We start from the raw sequence: 20,045 nt of genomic DNA, 5'->3' as shown, positions 1-20,045 counted from the left end.
AGGGATTTGCGAAAAAGCTTCTCCAGAAATCATCTGTATTGTCATCAAATCATTAGATGATAAAGAGTTAGCGAAAATTAATAAGAAGGCTATGGAGACTCAAATTGCAGGGGTGGAGTGGTGGTAGGTGACCATGAGAGTGGTTCTACTTCTTTCAGCATCAACTTCTACAATGGCCAAATCCACATCTTGATCGACCTCATCATTTTTTGTTCCTAGAACCAAACTTGATGCACAATCATCTATCGGGTCAATGTTAAAAAAAGGGAGAATGAATAAGTTGACAAGCTGGTGGGTAGGTGTTTTCTATGGGGTGACACTCTCTTACTTCTACAATGGCGAACTCCACATCTACCTCATCATTTTTTGTTCCTAGAACAAACCTGGTGCACAATCATCTATCAGGTCAATGCTTAAAAAAAGAAGGAAGAAGCTGACAAGCTGGTGGGTAGGTGTTTTCTATGGAGTGACATTCTCTTAAGCATGTTGATTTTTTCTATAGCATTGGGAGGTAAGAGTGGTTCTACTTCTTTCAGGATCAACTTCTACAATGGCCAACTCCACATCTTGATCTACCTCATCATTTTTTGTTCCTAGAACCAAACCTGGTGCACAATTATCTATCGGGTCAATGTTAAAAAAAGGGAGAATGAATAAGTTGACAAGTTGTTGGGTAGGTGTTTTCTATGGGGTGGCATTCTCTTACTTCTACAATGGCGAACTCCACATCTACCTCATCATTTTTTGTTCCTAGAACAAACCTGGTGCATAATCATCTATCAGGTCAACGCTTAAAACAAGAAGGAAGAAGCTGACAAGTTGGTGGGTAGGTGTTTTCTATGGAGTTACATTCTCTTAAGCATGTTGATTTTTTCTATAGCATCGGGAGGTATTTCCACATGCCAAAAGGCCTGCCGAGTCTGCCAAAGAAAATTATGGAAATGAATAATTAAAATTATGTATTTTTGGGCTTCATGTAAGTCCCAAATGGTCAAGTCAGTCCCAACATGAAGGGGTTTGACTTTTTTTTGAAAAGTCACCCATTTGACTAATATAAAAACACAAGTTGATCTCCTCATCGGACCAATTCGAATCACACATTCTTCTATATTTTGATCCACACATGCAAAGTCAAGAGGAGGCGATCTGAAGTTCGACCAAGATAAAAAAAGCTTCCATTTGACCAAGTTTGACTTGCTTTGTTTGATCGAGAGTTTAACTGAATTTGACTGTAGAGAAAGGGGCAAATTTGATCATAGAAGAAGACTTTGATTGCAAATTTCGGTTGTAGTCAACCACAATTGACCACAAGATTGAGCTGACCTTAGGTCGAAATTTCAGACTGTTGGCCAGCGTTGACTAACGCTAATTTCTTTGAATTTTGGAGGTTTGACCAACATTGACTAGTTGGTATTTGACTAGGTTTGGTTGGTATCTTCGACTTGGATTTGTGGCACAAAATTCTAGAATTCTCTTCAAATTGTAAATATTGCTGAAGAATAATTTCCAGATCCTCTTGGGAGAGGTGCTTTTGTGAGGCTTCCAGTAATGCACCACTTGCATGAATCCTTTGCCTTTCATGAGAGCCACCAACTCAGGGCAATGGAGTGAGGATTCTGGGGGGAAGTTGATGCGAAGAATCCTTCTAGAATTTAGCTTGACCCCCATTGTGTATTTCCTAGAATGAGTATTTTTGGACTAGGAATTTGTTTTGATCCGCCAACTTCTATATTGATGAGCCAAAGGCGAGTTCAATGGAGCGTAACTTAGAGAAAAGACTGTCTTGGGCAATATTTATTGTTCCATACATCATCACCATCTTGGAGCCATCACCACCACAATTTTGCCCCCATTACTCTTCAAGTTTTCCCAGGTCTCTTAATCCAAGGCCACCTCAACCTTTTGAAAGGCATACTTTCTCCCAGGCAACTAGTGCCCATTTCCACTCTCTGGCAGTGTTGCCCCAAAAAAGGATCTATAGAGATTGTGGATTGACCTCAACACCCCTTTGGGCGCTGCTAGGACAATTTTTTTTGTTGATGGGCAAGGCTTGCAAAATAGATTTTAGTAGGACTAATCTTCCTGCAATGTTCAGAGATCAGAGAGTCCAATGCTTGGATGATATTTTATCCAAAAGATCTTGCCAGTGGACAATTTTTAAATAATTAACCACAGAGGAGCACCAAGGTAAATGACAGGGAGGGTGGCTCGCTGGAAGCCCATGACTCTAGCAAGGTGAGCCTGAATTCTATCATGCATGTTAAAGAAAAAGATTTGACTCTTGGCGAGTTTAATAGAGGTTTTGAAGGCAGCCTTGAAATCATCAAAGATTCTTTTGGCGGCAAGCGCTTCATGGATGGTAAGCTGACCCATCAACATTTTATCATCTACAAATTGTTGATGGGTGATGGGCTCTATATGCCTGCTTAGTTTAACACCCTTGATCTCCCTGTTGAGCATTGCTGCCTTTAGGTAGCGTCCAAGACCTTTAATAGCTAGAACAAAGAGGAAGGGGGACAGTGGATTGCCTTGATGGACATCAAAGTGAAAGGAAGGGGACCTATTGATCAAAATAAAAAAGGGGTGGAAAGCAAAGATGAGATCTGTTGTCAAACTTCTCAGCAATATGCTTAAAATATCACAATATAATGCCCAATTAAACCACAAGCTTATGACTTCAATTTATCTTGATTCTTTCCAATGCAATTATAGCTCCAAGAGAACAAAAGCTTTTTCACAATTTAATATCCATGCCAATTATATAGATGCTCAAAGATACTCAGTTTAGGAAATGAAAGATATGTAATTTACCACAATTCCATGGAAGAATACTTTAACGATTAGTTGAAAAATTTCCAAATAAATATGCAATAAATATCCAATAATTCAAGTTATTAAAACCACGCTTAGAGTTAATTTAAAAGATGAGCAACCTCAATAGATCTTAAGCATAAAAATGCTCAAAACCCTTAGCATGCAAAAGACTTAAGCAATTAAATTTCGAAAACTAATTACCATGAAATTGAAATGCTAAACACTTCAAACAATTCCGGAATTAAAATGATTTTCTTAAGTCACCCCAATCTAGAAAAATTTCTTGTTTTCCTATAGTCAAACTTTAAAGATGATTTAAAAATATTTAAATGTGTTTTGACTATAGATAAATTTAAAATTTTTTAACACCATGAAATTTTCCCCTTTTAAAAAATTGAATTTCCCAAACCTTTAACACAAAAAAAACCCAAGAAGGAACTTTAGATTTAATAATTTATATTATTCCCTTTGGCAATTTTAATGTGATAAGTTTTATGAATAAAATTTTTAATGTGGAAAAAGTTTAATTTAATTTTTAATGGGGCAAAGGCCGCATAAAAATTTAATTTGAAATTTAAAAAAAATTAATTTGAAATAAAAAAAATAAAATTTAAAGCCACATTAAATCAAAGCCATACCTAAAAAAAATCCAAGGTCAAAAATCAAAATTCAAACTTTCAAAAAATAAAGTCACACCTAAAAATTTAAAATCAAATGGAAATTGAAATTTTTAAAATTTTGCTTTTTAAGAAAAAACCAAACAAAAGAAAATCAAAATAAAAGGAAATGCAAACAAGTTAAAAAATTGATTTCTTTTGTTTTGAAACTAACCTTAATGAAGAATTAAAACAAAGGGAAATTGAAAAAGTGAGAGAACTGCAGGTTGAAGCTGCAACGAGGAAGAAGCAGTGCTGAGGAAGAGGAGGAACGATCTCGGAAAGCCAGATAGGAAGAATGGAACAAGGAGAAGCAGGGGAATGGAGGGCCACGAGAGAGAAAGGGAGATGGCAGCATGCATAAAGGAGGGTAGGACGAGCAACGAAGAAGGATGAAGGAGATCGGACGCAGAGGAAGGGAGCTGATGGGTGAGGGAGCGTAAGGTTTTTGAGTGTAGGTTTGCAGGCAGCAAAGAAAGAACGAGGAGCTAGCTTCTAGCGGAGGGATAAGGGACAATGTAGCAGGGAAATGAGGGTCGAGAATTGAGGAAAAATGTAGGAGCCGAGGACAGAAGGAGAAGAGGTGACAGACAGAGGAGAATGTCAAAATTTATATAGAGGAGCAAAAAAATGCAGCAGAGGAGCGATTTCAGAGAAACAAAGGGATCAACAAGAAGAAAAACACGGGAAAAGGCAAAAGAGGAATTTTGAAGGGCTTCTAGGCAGCAAATGGTAGCCCAAGAACCTCAAAATAAATCCCAAAAATTTATATATTAAACGGATATATTCTTGCTTCAATTTTCCTCTCAAAAAAACTTATGAAATCCTCAGATCTAAATTTAAACCCTTTAAAATAAAGTTTTTTGAATAATCTTCCTTGCTAATTATTGAGGCCAGATCTTTCCCTCCAGGGTCTAGATCTGGCTGCAGATTTAGTTTTTCCTTCAGATCCGCACATGCAAAATAGAAAAAGAAAAATACCCAGATCCCAATATATAAAAAAACAAATAAAACCCCAAGACCCAAATTAAAAAAAAATACTTGATCTATACAAAATATCTACAGATCTATGCACAAGAGTTGCTGATCTATAAGATCTGAGGAGTATGAGTCAAACTCCGCTCCCAGATCTTAAGATCTAAGGCTCTTACTAGCCAGATCTATCAAATTTTCCACAAAATATTAAAAAAAATGGTTTTTTAGAGAGGTACGAGCCCAAAAAATTTGTTCATAAAAATTTAATCTTTAGATAAATCTTGAAGTTAGTATGAGGTAGGCTCTTCAAAAAATATGTGCTGAGAGTTGACTGGTCCAACTAAGGACTATCCCCAAATGCTCGATGAAAACCTTAGAGATGTTTTGCAAACATTAGATCAACCATCAAACCAAGTAGAGAAATATAATAACAATAAAATTTTGAAGAAATAGAGATATTTGCTAATTCAATCAAAATTAAAAATGTTACCTTAGATCCAACAAACTGAATAAGATATCGGTATTCAACTTATTTTAAGAGAGCTATTGATTTATAGTTACATAATATTAATCAGAAATTAAAATAATGTTACCATAGATTCATGAAGAGGAACACTAAACCCCAAAGACTTTTGCATTTATTCCAGAAAATAGACAAGAGAGCTTGAGAGCTTAGTACACTATTCAAAGATCGGATGAAAAAAACATCGACACTGACATCTAATTTATAGATAGATCCTCCAATGGCTATTTCACTTGATCTATGTCAAATTAATCTCGACTATTCATAACGATTTAATTAATCTTTAATCATCATCGTTGAAATTATTTAATTTTTGAGGAAAAATCGAATTTTTCATTTAACTAATTTTTAATTAACTCAAAACTAATTATTTTGAGTTAATATCCTTAAAAAATTGACTTTGACTTAATCGCCAAGGCCCAAGGGTTCAAAATTTCTTGATTTTCTCAATATTCCCTTGGCCGGGGACCTCCAAAAATTAATTTTTTTAAAACCCACGAATTTCACCATTGGAGAATTTAAGTTTACATAGGACACAAAATTAATTAAATTTTTGGCTTAGGATTTTAATTTAATTTTACCAGAAATTTTAATTAATTGACTTATGAGCGGATTAATAATTTTTTTAACCCTCTAATATTTAGCTACAGTGTCTAATTGTGAGGGACCATGCACTAAATATTTTTTTACATGAAGATTTTACAATTTAATACATGAAGGGGGAACACCCATTCGTTATAGACCATCAACATTTACCCACTTCTGCAACACAAAAAATATAATTTAGTAGACCAAGTGACTTGTAATAAAATAATCTATCCAATTAGCTAGGTTTATTCCCAAATCATTTTTACATAGACTCGATCTAAAACACTAGGACTCGCCTAATATTTTACTGACAAAATCCACTCTATCTTTGGGGTAAGAGTTGAGGGAAAAACTCTGCCGATCATTTGTGTCTAGAGATACAGATGAATTAGTGAGACAAAAATCTTCCTAGAATGGATCAGATTGGAACTTCTGTACTTGTGATTTCCTTTCTTCCAACCTCTTATTAATGGAACTAATTTATCTGGCATGCCTTACTATTAATTTCGGTTGATTAAGCTCAATCTTCACGAATCTGTCTTGCAGAGTGATATGGTTGGCCTCCATAGTTTTCATTTCCTGAGTGTGCTTCACTTCCATTGCAATCATATGATTCTGAATAATGGACATCTGATTAGAATGATTAACTTCCATTATCTTTAATTTTTTTAATCATTCTTCGCTTTTATGCCCATGAAGCAATGTTGCATATGGTTTATCTCTTTCTCATGATGATTCTACATGTCGGTCCTCATAGCTTCCATCTTCCGAACACACTTTTCTATTGCGCTGGCTATGTGATTGGAGTGATTAATTTCCATGATCTCCATTTCCTTAATGTGTTTTTCTTCTATAGCCAAGAACTCATTTTGCATAGAACTCATTTGCTTGGCGTGATCTTCTCTTAATCTAGCTTGGTTAAGTTCCATGTTCTTAATGAGTCGAGCCTGGTTATCTTCCATATTCTTGATTACACGCGTTTGATTTAGTTGCATATCCTTCTCATAGGAAGACGTAAAAGGTCTAACTTCTTGACTATGCTCTTTAACTTTTTGGCCAATTTGATTATTATTGTTAATTCTAGGTTGAAAATTTTGTGCTTGAGCTCTTTCCATTTGGATCAACCTAGACTGCAAAGTATTTATTTCCTAGCATGATTAGAGATTAATTTGGCTTGGTTAAGCTCCATGCTTTCAAGTTTTCGTAGTAATTTTTGCACAGGGTCGTCTTCAGATTCTTTAACCTCTTTTCCTTTAGATTCTTTCAATTTGGTTGAAGCCCTATGAAAACTTGGGATTTCAAACTTCCCAGATGCCTTCTTATCTTTTTCAAGCTCTATAGCTAAAGTCTGAGCAACTTTATAATCACGATTCTTAGCTCGTCCCAATTCATAAGATGTATTAGGATTAAAAGCATCGATGTAAAAATCCAAAAGAGATTTATCAGGAGGTTTATAATCTGTAATTCCTTAATAATACCATTAAATCTCTTATTAAATTCTTCTACGGTCTCATTTTGATAACTTTTACGAGATCTCTTCTCTCTTATCTCCATACTTTTCTTTAAAGGCATTAATAATCAATTGCAAAGAATCAAATGAATTATCAGGCTTTTCTGTAAACCAATCCAAAGCATCTTTCTCCAAGGTAAGAACAAAGAGGCTCATTTTTACATCGTCATGATTATAATCAGTAGCCCTTGCATACTTACCTACCCAAGAACCAAAAGCTTTCAAATGAGCATCAACACTAATTGCATTATTTCCCTGAAAAGAAGGCAATTTATCAATCCCCTTCTCTGGAAGATCGTTAGGAGATTGTTAGGATAACCTTGAATATTAGCAAAGTTACAAGGGGTGAACACGTCCATGATGACTTGCTTAAAGGGAAGAGGAGGGGACAAATGGATGCTACAGAGAGAGATCCTTGCTCAAGAAAAACAAGAGATCCACAAGAAGCAAGCTTCTAGCATAAATTCTTGTAAGAAATGAAAGAAGTGGAGTCGCCACTTGAACATGAATCTAGCTCTAAGATTCAAAAGGCAAAAACCGAATGGTTAGTCAGGGAAAAGCAGATGGATACTAGGGTAGGTTTCTTGTCTGATAAATAATGGATGAATAAGTGGAGTTGCCACTCAAACATGAAACCGACCGAAATGTCCAGGTGCCAAAGGGAAGATAAAAGGATTAGTGAGGTGTCGAAAGATAAGGTGATGAAAAGATGAAGAAATATAATGGCGGCAGAAAAATGTGGCGTTGATGGGATAAGAAATGATAAGAGATTGAAAAAATGGATGAGATGAATGTCGTAAAGCCAAGGCCCAATAAATGGTTCCCCGACAACGACGCCAAAAAATGTTGTCGCACAAAGTGTCTAGGCACCACGATAACGACTAAGATCGGGGTTTATCACCCCGATCCCCAATCTATCCGTTTAAGCTGTCTCCCAACAAAAGGCTAAGGGGGGTAGGCCCTACGAAAATGAAATGAAGGAGAACTAGTTGGGAACCAACCAGTTCGGGAGACACAGTCAAGTGACCAAGTACTTGTTTTATATTTAGCAAGGCTTAGAGGATTCGATTAGATTTAAACAATTGATACCAGTGCTTGAACAACTGCTTGGATGAATAACTATCTTATATGAATGCAAATACTAAAACTAATGTGGGATGCAGGAATCTAAGTTAATTTTAGTTAAATTCCTATCTAAGTTTTGTTAAGTTATGGTATGTTCTATGCTTATGACAGTTTACTTCTTTTCCTTATTATATTCCACAGATTAGCAATCACATGTACATAAAGTAAAGTGCAAATAGAACATTAAATGATTGACAGAAAACAAGCCAAGACAAGAGACACAAGATGTGGTGGCTAGCCAGGGACAAACCCCACAATGTGTAGGGAAACCCTTTGATCAAATCTTCTTTTATCTTCAGTAATTCAGCAGAGAGAAATAGTACAATAAATCTGATTCATATCAGCAGTAGCAAACCCTAGATCAGCAGCATCAACATTAGCAGTTTCATCATCAAACTAGGGCAGACAATATCTCACAAACCGACCGTCGGATCGGCTTGATTCCACCACCAAAAGTTGCGGCTTTCAGAGGAGGTTCAGATGAACCTACAACGCAGTTTAGATGAGGAGATCTTCTAGTCCACACAAGTCAAACTTTACTTCTGCAGTTGCAGCTTCAGTTTCGGCAGCTTCCAGCTTCAAACTAGGGCAGTCGATATCTTGCAAACCGTCGGATTGACTTGATTCCACCACCAAAAGTTGCGGCTTTCAGAGGAGGTTCAGATGAACCTAAAAAGCAGTTCAGATGAGGAGATCTTCTAGTCCACGCAAGTCAATCTTTACTTCTGCAGTTGCAGCTTCAGTTTCAGCAGCTTCCGGTTTCACATGTGTGAGGGAGAGACCTTTTTCTGCGCAGTAGAGAGAGAGATGTGATGAGATGAGTGAGGCCAAATGAGGAAAAGTCCTCCTGTATTTATACACAATGTTGGTGTTTGAGTAGATGTAACTGTTGGGCTTTTGAGCCTACATGAGTTGTAGGTCGGCTTGATAATAATTCCATGATCAAAATAAATTCATATCTCCATGAATACTTATTGGAATCGGATGATCTTTATATCAATTCTACACCTCTCAACGAGAGGAATCTAATAAAAATATTATCAACCATGAATAAGATGACCCACATGAAGTTTTGCCCTAGTTGCCAATTTTTACACTCCCTCTCAACTAGGGAGAACTTCATCTGCAATCTGTCTATTGGTCGTTACTATTCATCCATCAAATGCACTGTCCTGTACAACCTGTCCCTTGCCCTGTTTTGCTCTATTTTGCCTGTTCTGCTTTGTCTTGTTTTGCCTTGTACTGATCTGTATTATTCTGCTCTGCTCTTGCATTGTTCTGTTCTGCTCTGCTTTTGTTCGAATTATGAAGAAGAAGAAATGATCGAGGATGTATCATACTGACTCAAAGTCAGTCTCAGAGTATGTACCACTGGTCCCAGACCAGTCTCAACCAACCTGAAGTCAGTGTCATAGTATGGTACAACTCCTACCACTGGTCCCAGACCAGTATCATTGATCCTAGATCAATGGAGGTCATCCTATCGTAGGGAGTACGGTAGATACAACGATGCGTCCATCGGTACTATCATTTCCTTGCTCATTGATCAGATGAGAGGTACTTCCCATGAGTCCCACACTGCATGGGTAGGATGCCTCGACAAAAGAACTAATCAATCCTGTCCTCACAGGAGAACACATCAATCCTGCTACAATCGCCATGGAGAACACATCAATCCAAGCTGCCATGGAGAACACATCAATCCAGGCCTCATAGGAGAACACATCAATCCTGCTACAATCGCTATGGAGAACATATCAATCCTGCTACAATCGCCATGGAGAACACATCAATCCAGGCCTCATAGGAGAACTAATCATCCTGCTACACAGGAGAGCGAATCATCCTGTTCCATAAGAGAGCGAATCATCTTGTCCCACAAGAGAGCGAATCATCTTGTTCCAGTGCGCACCACCAGGGGAGGGTGAGTCACCCTGTGGTCGTATGTTGCTCCAGTAAGAATTGCAAGCCCTCAGAGCTCCCAAAGCTCAATGTATGCAACATGCAGGGCCCTTGTACAAGGGTTTCTTGACGACTCCAAGTCGTTTGGGAAAATCACAGATTAGATCTTTCCTCGGGGCTTTGACATATCGACCTGTACATCATCTTAATGTGATGGAGCCTCCTTGCTCATCGACTTACTATATCCCAGATGATGTCTATCTGGAGCAATCGATGAATACGGGATTCCTCAATAATCAAATCCCACCTCTGGTTGTTACAAAGAATCACAGTGGTATCCCATGTAAATCCAAACAGCTCACTGAAGAGCTTTCGCAACCAAACTGCCTCACAAGAGGCCATGTTGGCAGCAATATACTCTACTTCGGCAGTGCTCAAGGCCACCGACTTTTGCTTCCTGCTCATCGAGGATATCGAAGCAGATCCCAGGGAGAAACAACACCCGGAAGTGCTCTTATGGTTCTCCACATTGCCTGCCCAATCAGCATCTGTGTATCCAAATAGTCTCACATCTCCGGCAGTGTATCTTAACCCATATGTGATAGTGCCACGTAGATATCTCAATAGATTCTTGGCACCAATCCAATGTATGTGGTGGGGTTCAACCATATGTTGACTCAACGTGTTGACTGCGAAGCATATATCTGGACGGGAGTTCACTAAGAACATTAATGCTCCGACGAGTTGCTGATACTCGGTAGCATTTCGTAAAACAGGTCCAGCAGCACTACCGCTTAACTTCTTGAAGTCAAGCTCCATCGGGGTAGTTACAAGCTTGCAGTCCACCATACCGAATCTTTCCAATATCTTCACCACATATTTTCCTTGAGATAGGAAAGTTTCTCCTGGCTTCTGCCACACTTCAAGTCCTAGGAAATAGTGCATCAGTCCTAGGTCCTTCATTTCAAATTCAGAAGCCAACTCCCTCTTACATTTGAGAATGAGAGGGTCTGCACTTGTTAGAAAGAGGTCATCCACATACAACACCATTATGAGAGGTTTATCATCTTCAACCTTAAAGTAAAGGTTAGGATCGGCTTCACTCCTAGTGAATCCCAGCTTCATCAAGTAGCTGTTGATCCTCTCATACCATGCTCTGGGTGCTTGCTTCAGCCCATAGAGAGCCTTCTTCAACGTGTATACATGAGATTTTCGATCATAAATCTCAAATCCTTCGGGTTGCCTCACGTAGACCTCTTCTTTGATCGAGTCGTGCAAGAACGCGGTCTTGACATCCATCTTATATAGGTTCCATCCTTGTGAAGCGGCAAGGGCTATGATCGAGCGAATGGTCGTATATCTGGCAACAGGTGCAAATATCTCATCATAGTCTATACCTTCCTTCTGGGAGTAACCACGAGCAACAAAACGAGCCTTATACTTTTCCGTACTTCCATCTGCTGCATGCTTTATCTTGTAAAGCCATTTGGAAGTAACAACTGTCTTGTCCTGGGATTTGGGAACTACTTCCTAGACATCATTCTCCATAATAGACTCATATTCTTTGGTCATAGCATCCTTCCATACTTGATGCTTGACGACATCTGAGAATGATGAAGGCTCATTTTGTATGATCGTGCTCATGATGGTCAGGTATCCCTGATACCTATTAGGTTTCTTACTTTCACCAAAGGTTCCTCGGGGTGCAGCATGTCCTTCAGCATCATCAAGTATCCCCCTAAGCCATGAAGGCCTCTTCCTAGAAGAGGGAGGCTCAGGTGGATAAATAGGATCCAGGGGTTCCTCCACATCAGGCATTGTTACATCATCTACCCATAGAGACAACTTCCATAATTGTACGGTTCTTCTTATCCGCCACACCATTCTGCTCAGGAGTATGTGGTGTAGTAGTCTCCCTCTTAATGCCAGCCTCAGATATGCCTGAGTGAACCAACTGTAATATATCGGAGGTCTTGCTTTGACTTGAGGGGAATGGTCCCATTTTGAGCTTTCCTTCGGCACATCCCAGACCAGTGTTTTAAAAGTCGATCGGCTCGGAACCGACTTGGCCGAGTTGGTCCGAGCCGGTAAAAAAATTTGTGACTTGGCCGTCGAACTAGTTCTGTCGACCGAGTTAAGATTGACCCGGCTGAGTCATGGCATGACTCGGCCGGGTCAGTCTTAACTCGACCGAGTCTGTATCAACTCGGTCGGGTCACTTCATGCAGCCAGTAAACCCCAAAAACACAATTTTTTATTTTTATTTATTTTTATGTTTTTTTCTGAGTGTGGGGGACTCCAAATGGTTTTATTAATTGGTTTTTTGGTCTTTGGGGTCCATTCCCCTCTCCTAGTATTGATATGCTATTCAAATTTCATGGTAATGTTAAAAATTTAAGTAAAAGTGACATTCTCCTTAATCTTCATTTTCATCCTTTTACTTAAATTTTTAACATTACCATGAAATGACTCAGGATGTTTGAGAGTGGTTCTGGCCTCATTGGATTTCATATGGAGAAAGTAGAATTTTAGATTTCATTCAAAATCCAGTAGACTTATCAGTTTCTCAGGATTTCAGGATTGGGGGATTCCAATGTTTCCATTGAATTTTGTCATGTATTAGGGTATGGAACTCGTATTTAATCAAGAGCACCAATCCCTCTCTGTACCTTGATGTTAGTGACGTTGGTTGTCGAACTCCTCCGGGATTCGCTCCCAAATCGGGAGCTTCTGAAAATGTCGCTCCCGCTCCCGTTTTTGCTCTCACTCCTCACTTTCGCTCCCACTCCCAAGTAACACTGAGCCAGATGATGTTGGCAACTCTAGCAGTAGCCAATAGTACTGGTCATAGACTTTTGTTGTAGAGGCCATTTATAGCCTCCTTGGTTATGTGTTTTTGTTTTGATCTCTATATCATCATCGTGTATGTATTGGATAGTGCACTGGGTGCCATTTTGATATAATGGATATATTCATGAGACTACTTTGATCATATGTTGTCTTCTATCTATATTCTAATGTTGTGTGTTTGGAAACATGAATGAAAATCTTTAAAATTATGTGTGTTTATAAAAAATAAATATTTAATGTATTTTTTACAACGACCGAGTCATTGAAATCGAGCCGGCTGAGTCGGAGTCGGAGTCGGAGTTTTAAAACATTGTCTCGGACATACACCTTCTTTCTCTACTTGGAATTCGAGCATCCTTGTTACCATCTGTTTTACATTGGGTAGAGCTTTGTAATGAAGGTGGGCAAACCTCCGATGCCAAAGTTCGGACTGAAGAGTTGTGTCACAATACATGACACCTAGCGAACTTCCACTGGCCTGAGATAAAGAATCAACTCGAAACCCAAGAGTGAAAGCATCTTTAACATTATTTTTCCATATACGTACCTTGCCATCGCTGAAGGTTACCTTGTAGCCTTTGTCTTCCATTGCCAAGATGGACACCAGGTTCTTTTTGAGGTCAGGTGCATTTAATACATCTTGGAATTTCTAGCCTTTTTGAATGGTTGTCCTCTTCCTTGATTCCCAGCTCTCCTCTTACCTTTTCTATTGAATTTGTCATTCCTTTGATTGCCATCAGAGGGATTTTGATCATCGTCTCGGTGTGAGTCCTTTCTATCAGGGCACTCCCTAGCATAGTGATCTACTTTATCGCAGATGTAACATCATCCTTTTCTTCCACCCTTAGGTCCAGCCTTTCCTTTTGATTTAGTCCCGGAATTATTTCTTTTCTTAGCATGAGAAGAAAAGGCAGTCGGAGGACCTTTAGGCATCGGCATTTCTTGCTCTTCTTCCCTTGTTTTTTCTTGAATGCATCTAGCCATTAATTCATCGAAACCAGGAATTATATTATTGTTCAGAAGAGTAGTCCTGAACACGTACCATTCGGATGGTAAACCTCCAAGAGTTGTGAGTGCCATTTCTCTGTCAGTAATAGTCTCCCCAATATATAGGAGATCGTTCTTGATCTCGGTGATTCTTAAGAAGGATGCTTGCATACTCTCATCTTTACCCTTCTTGATTTCCCTTAGCTTATTTCTAAGAAACAAAACTTGATTTGCATCATTAACTTTAAATAAACTCACCAGTCTATTGTAGATTTCCTTGGAGGTGTTTAGTTCAGAGATGTAGGCCACCAAGCGCTTGTCGATAGAGTCCCGGATGATCTTCTTTGCTTTAATTTCTCCGTTCTTCCATTTGTTCCTGGCAGCAGGAGGTGCAATTGATGAAGGCTCAACAATATTGCCTCTCACATGATCCAACACTCCTTGATCCTCAAGAGTTAGATCGATAGACATCTTCCATCCGTGATAGTCAGCTTTCTCATGGAGCTTGTCTTCGGCAGGAAAGAGTGTTGAGGACCCCATCGTTCTTTTAGGATAGCCTTGCCAATCTTCTCTTCGGTGATTGCTCTTGCTCTTGTTCTTGCTTTGTCTTCACCTTAGCTCTGATACCATGTTAAGTTATGGTATGTTCTATGCTTATGACAGTTTACTTCTTTTCCTTATTATATTCCACAAATTAGCAATCACATGTGCATAAAGTAAAGTGCAGATAGAACATTAAACGATCGATAGAAAAGAAGCCAAGACAAGAGACACAAGATGTGGCAGCTAGCCAGGGACAAACCCCACAATGTGTGGGGAAACCCTTTGATCAAATCTTCTTTTATATTCAATAATTCAGCAGAGAGAAATAGTACAATAAATCTGATTCATATCAGCAGTAGCAAACCCTAGATCAACAACATCAGCATTAGCAGCTTCATCATCAAATTATGGCAGACGATATCTCACAAACCGACCGTCAGATCGGCTTGATTTCACCACCAAAAGTTGCGGCTTTTAGAGGAGGTTCAGATGAACCTACAGTGCAGTTCAAATGAGGAGATCTTCTAGTCCACGCAGGTCAAACTTTACTTCTGCAGTTGCAGCTTCAGTTTCGACAGCTTTCGACTTCAAACTAGGGCAGTCGATATCTTGCAAACCGTCCGTCGGATTGACTTGATTCCACCACCAAAAGTTGCAGCTTTCAGAGGAGGTTCAGATGAACCTACAACGCAATTCAAATGAGGATATCTTCTAGTCCACGCAGGTCAATCTTTACTTTTGCAGTTGCAGCGTCAATTTCAACAGCTTACGGCTTCACATATGTGAGGAAGAGACCCTTTTCTGCGCAGTAGAGAAGAGACTCTTTTCTGCGCAGTAGAGAGAGAGAGATGTGATGAGATGAGTGAGTCCAAATGAGGAAAAGTCCTCTTGTATTTATACACAATGTTGGTGTTTGAATAGATGTGACTGTTGGGCTTCTGAGCCTACATGAGTTGTAGGTCGGCTTGATAATAATTCCATAATCAAAATAAATTCATATCTCTATGAATACTTATTGGAATCGGATGATCTTTATATCAATCCTACACCTCTCGACGAGAGGAATCTAATAAAAATATTATCAGCCATGAATAAGATGACCCACATGAAGTTTTGCCCTAGTTGCCAATTTTAACAAGTTTTAACCCTTCAATCCTTTCTATATCGAGCTTGATTTTGTAGTAAGTGGCAGAAAGAAGATAAGGTGAAGCACACTAAGGTGTGATTAACGATATCTGCCCTAAAAATCTAACATACCTGGTGCCTCTGGCATTGCAGAGAGTCGTGGCTCTGACGACTGCAAGGTCACTGTTTTAAGTACTATTAAAAACAAGCTTCTCAAGCAAAGATGGATGGGTACTTACCTTTCTATCGACCAAGCTTATGCTTGGAAGTAAATTTTAATTATGCAAGGCTAACTTAATATGCAAATGCACGAGAGGATTAGAAGATGGAGAAAGATGAAGTTAGATTCAATGATTGAAAGCACTTATGTCACGATTTATTTCTGAGTTATATATCAAATCCTTTAATTGCCAAAATGAATATTGACTTCACTAGATTGAAAGATAAAGCTTCTCAACAATATGCTTAAAATATCACAATATAATGCCCAATTAAACCACAAGCTTATTACTTCAATTTATCTAGATTATTTCCGATGCAATTATAGCTCAAAGAGAACGAATTTTTTTTCACAATTTAATATCAATGCCAATTATATTTACCACAATTCCATGGAAGAATACTTAAACGATTACTTGAAAATTTTCCAAAGAAATATGCAATAAATATCCAATAATTCAAGTTATTAAAACCACACTTAGAGTTAATTTAAACGACGAGCAACTTCAATAGATGTCAAGCATAAAAATTCTCAAAACCTTTAGCATGCAAAAGACTTAAGCAATTAAATTTTGAAAATTTATTATCATGAGGAACCATGAAATTGAAATGCTAAACACTTCAAACAATTATGGAATTAAAATGATTTTTCTTAAGTGACCCGAATCCAGAAAAATTTCTTGTTTTCATATAGTCAAACTTTAGAGATGATTTAAAAATATTTAAATGTGTTTTGACTGTAGAGAAATTTAAAATTTTTTAAAAGCACAAAATTTTCCCCTTTTAAAAAATTTAATGTCCCAAACCTTTAACACAAAAAAAAAAACCTAAGAAGGAACTTTAGATTTAATAATTTATATTATTCCACTTTTCATGTGATAAGTTTTATGAATAAAAATTTTAATGTGGCAAAAAGTTAAATTTAATTTTTAATGGGCCAAAGGCCACATAAAAATTTTAATTCGAAATTTAATTTTTTTTTTAAAAGCCTCACTAAATCAAAGCTATACTTAAAAAAAATAAAGCCACACCTAAAAGTTTAAAATCAAATGGAAATCGAAATCTTTAAAATTTTGTTTTGTTAAAAAAACCAAACAAAAGAAAATAAAAAATAAAAGGAAATGCAAACAAATTAAAAAAAACGATTTCTTTTGTTTTGAAACTAAACCCTAATGAAGAGTTAAAACAAAAGGAAATCGAACAAGTGAGAGAACTCCAGGTTGAAGCGACAACAAGGAAGAAGTGGCAGCGAGGAAGAGGAGGAACGAGCTCGGGAAGCCGGATGGGAAGAATGGAACGAGGAGCAGTAGGGGAATGGAGGGTCACGGGAGAGAAAGGGAGATGGAAACATGCAAAAAGGAGGGGAGGGATAAGCAACGAAGAAGGATGGAGGAGCTCAGACGTGAAGGAAGAGAGCGAATAGGGGAGGAAGCGTAAGGTTTTTGAGTGTAGGTTTGCAAGTAACAAGGAAAGAATGAGGAGCTGGCTTCACGTGGAGGGATAAGGGACAATGCAACAAGCTTAGGGCCTTGGATTTGTAGGGAAATGAGGGTCGAGAACTAAGGGAAAGCGTAGGAGCTGAGGGCAGAAGGAGAAGAGGTGGCAGACAAAGGAGAAACTCGAAATTTACAAAGAGGAGCGATTTCACAGAAATAAAGGGATCAACAGGAAGAAAAATGCAGGAGAAGGCAGCAAAAGAATTTTGAAGGGCTTCCAGGCAACAAATGGTAGACCAAGAACCTCAAAATAAATCCTAGAAATTTATATATTAAAACAATATATTCTTGCTTCAATTTTCCTCTTAGAAAAGCTTATGAAATCCTTAGATCTAAATTTGAAACCCTTTAAAATAAAAATTTCTGAATAATCTTCGTTGCTATTTTTTTGCTGAGGCCAGATCTTGCCCTCCAAGGCTTAGATTTGGCTCTAGATTTAGTTTTTCCTTCAAATCCGCACTTGCAAAATAGAAAAACAAAAATACCCAGATCCCGATATATACAAAAAACAAATAAAAACCCAAGACCCAAATAAAAAAACCCAGATCTATACAAAATATCTACAGATCTATGCACAAAGTTGCGGATCTATAAGATCTGAGGAGTATGAGTTTAACTCTGCTCCCAGATCTTAAGATCTAAGGCTCTTACTAGCCAGATCTATCAATTTTTCTTCAAAAATTAAAAAAAGTTGGGTTTTTAGAGAGGTACTAGCCCAAAAACTTTATTCATAAAAATTTAATCTAGATAAATCTCGAAGTTAGTATGAGGTAGGCTCTTCAGAAAATATGTGTTGAGAGTTGGCTGGTCCAACCGAGGACTATCCCCAAACGCTCAATGAAAACCGACTATCCCCAAACGCTCAATGAAAACCTTAGAGATGTTTTGGAAACACTAGATCAACCATCAAATCGAGTAGAGAAATAGAATAACAATAAAATTATGAAGAAATATAGATATTTGCTAATTCAATCAAAATTAAAAATGTTACCCTAGATCCAACAAACTGAATAAGATACTTGTATTCAAACTATTCTAAGAGAGATATTGATTGATAGTTTCACATAATATTAAGTAGAAATTAAAACAATGTTACCATTCATGAAGAGGAATACCACCGCAAGTTGAAACTCCAAAGACTTTTGCATTTATTCCAGAAAATACACAAGAGATCTTGAGAGCTTAGTACACGATTCAAAGATCGGATGGAAAAAACACTAACACCGACCTCTAATTTATAGATAGATCCTCCAATGGCTAGTTCGCTTGATCCTTGTCAAATTAATCCCTACCGTTCATAATGATTTAATTAATATTTAATAATCACCGTCGAAATTATTTAATTTTTGAGGAAAAATCGAAATTTTCATTTAATTGATTTTTAATAATTATTTTGAGTTAATTTCCTCCAAAATTTGACTTCGACTTAACCACCAAGGCCCAAGGGTCCAAAATTTCTTGATTTCCTCAATATTCCCTTGGCCAGGGACCTCCAAAAAATAACTTCTTTAAAACCCACAAATTCCACCATTGGAGAATTTAATTTTACCTAGGACACAAAATAATATATTAAATTTCTGGCTTAGTATTTTTAATTTAATTTTAATTTCTTGATTTCTTCAATATTCCCTTGGTCGAGGACCTCCAAAAATTAACTTCTTCAAAACCCACAAATTTCACCATTGGAGAATTTAATTTTACTTAGAACACAAAATAATTAATTAAATTTTTGTCATAGGATTTTTAATTTAATTTTACCTGAAAATTTAATTAATTGACTTATGAGGGGATTAATAATTTTTCCAACCCTTTAATATTTAACCATGGTGTCTAATTATGAGGGACCATGCACTAAATATTTTTTACATGAAGATTTTACAATTTAATACATGAATTAATACATGAAGGGGGACCACCCATTATAGACCCTCAACATTTACCCACTTCTGCGACACAAAAAATGTAATCTAGTAGACCAAGTGACTTGTAATAAAATAATTTAGCCAATTAGCTAGGGTTATTCCCAAATTATTTTTACATAGACTCGATCTAAAACACTAGGACTTGCCTAAGATCTTAGTGACAAAATGCACTCTAGCTTTGGGGTAAGAGCAGAGGGAAAAACTCTGCTGATCATTTGTGTCGAGAGATACAGATGAATCAGTGAGACAAAAAACTTCCTAGAATGGAGATTGTCACCAAAACCATAGTTTTACCTAGTCTGTTACATATAGACACAATGATATTGAGATTATTTACATAAAAGACAAAAGCTTTGAGGATATTGAAGAGGTAAGACCAATTTAGTTTATCAAAGGATTTGGAAAAATCGAGTTTGATTATCAAACCTACCTTCTTAAGCCTTTTCATAGAGTGATTGAGTTCGTTAGCAACCATGATTCCATCCAATATTTGTTCACCCTCGACGTATCCTGAATGTTCTCTGGAGACTAAGGAAGTAGGGGCTTTAAGCTGGTGGCTATGATCTTGGAGGTGATTTTATATATGACATTGCGCAAAGCGATGGGTCTGAATCTGCTTGGATCTGTACCCTTCATTGTATGGGGGATCAGAGTTGTTGGAAAATTCAAAGTGGCAACGCATTAATTCAATTTTTCCTTAACCTTAATACTTTCTTGTGAACTTTATTATTTTTCTTGTGTTACTTTGTTAGATCTTCCTCATAAAACAAATATCAAGAGCAAAATAATGAAGACAACAAACAAGGAAAT

The 20,045-nt window shown here is 37.5% G+C and overlaps 1 protein-coding gene across 1 annotated transcript in view; it reads left to right on the top strand.

Moving 5' to 3' along the window:
- LOC149252564 (serine/threonine-protein kinase VPS15-like) overlaps positions 1-20,045 on the top strand; it is a 133,294-nt gene that overhangs the window by 52,956 nt on the left and 60,293 nt on the right.

The sequence above is a fragment of the Pinus tabuliformis genome, chromosome 7 (genome assembly GCF_031772625.1).
Source record: "Pinus tabuliformis cultivar Carrire ecotype Pingquan chromosome 7, CPIR1, whole genome shotgun sequence".
NCBI lineage: Eukaryota > Viridiplantae > Streptophyta > Pinopsida > Pinales > Pinaceae > Pinus > Pinus tabuliformis.
Note: the sequence above shows the minus strand (reverse complement) of the source record. Positions and strands in the feature narration are given on the sequence as shown.